We start from the raw sequence: 1,133 nt of genomic DNA, 5'->3' as shown, positions 1-1,133 counted from the left end.
CATTTGAAGGTTGTTCTAGTAGTAATTTATTTTTTTATTTATATTATTTTGGACATTCATGTTAACGATAGTTTTGATTAAAATATTTGCCGATACATCGACTTATACATGCGAACAAAAACAAATAACTATACCCATTCATATAACTGAGTGAAAATTTTTGTAACAGGTAATAGTTGTACAGCACATGCTGGCTGCAGGCAAAGTTTCTTTATTACAGTGTATATGCACACACATTCTGTAAAAGCGAATGATGTGGTACCAACTGTCCATCACAAAGGGAGCAGACAGACGGATATTAACAAAAAAGAAGAAAAAAGCCGCCCATACTGACGCAGTAAGCACAAAATTATATTTTGGATCCAATTCGGCATATAAACAGTGCTCATGGTGATGAATTAAGGCATGTCCCATCTTCTTGTCAGAGAACCAGCACCTTTCGTTATGCTTTGAAATGTATATGTAACTGCTGTACAGAGACGGCGCTCCTGTCAGAACTATAGGTACAGTGAACACAGCACTGGTTGCCTCCGCTGTGAGAGGTGTCAGCAAGTAGGCTCCGGCATGTCAATCTGCCCTGCAGCATTTGGACCGTCACAAGACCTCGGCCAGTGGGTTCCAGCTGCCACCTCAATGAGGACCACACGCCTTCGTCATGACAACGATCAGCCATCAATCAACAACGAGCGTCCACTTCTATAAGTTCTCTGTGGACTCAAACGCTAGGACTTGGTATATGCCAGCTCACTGAACGTAATACTTGTGATTAACGGACAGCCATCCATTTATAGCCTAGCTGTACTTTCAATTTAAGCTAATTCCACTCAACAGTGATAGGGTCTGCACCAGATGTGTAGCTTCTAGATTACTCAGTTTACCATAAACTCAAGAGGCAATTCAAATAACTTTAGAAGACCTTTATGTTCCTTTTTCAGACAGTTACTAACATCAGATGACTTTATGTGAAGCAAGAAATTTATGTTTGTTAAAATAAAGTTGACATTTTATGTCTACCTGAGAACTTTGTTGTCCTTGTGCAGCCGCATGAGGCCTCTATAGTCACCAAGGCACAGTCGTACTACGAGTATTTTTTATAGGCAAACTTTAATCGAAAAGTTGATCAATGAAATCAA

Source organism: Schistocerca serialis, chromosome 7 (assembly GCF_023864345.2).
Source record: "Schistocerca serialis cubense isolate TAMUIC-IGC-003099 chromosome 7, iqSchSeri2.2, whole genome shotgun sequence".
Lineage (NCBI taxonomy): Eukaryota > Metazoa > Arthropoda > Insecta > Orthoptera > Acrididae > Schistocerca > Schistocerca serialis.
This window is presented reverse-complemented; position numbering follows the sequence as displayed.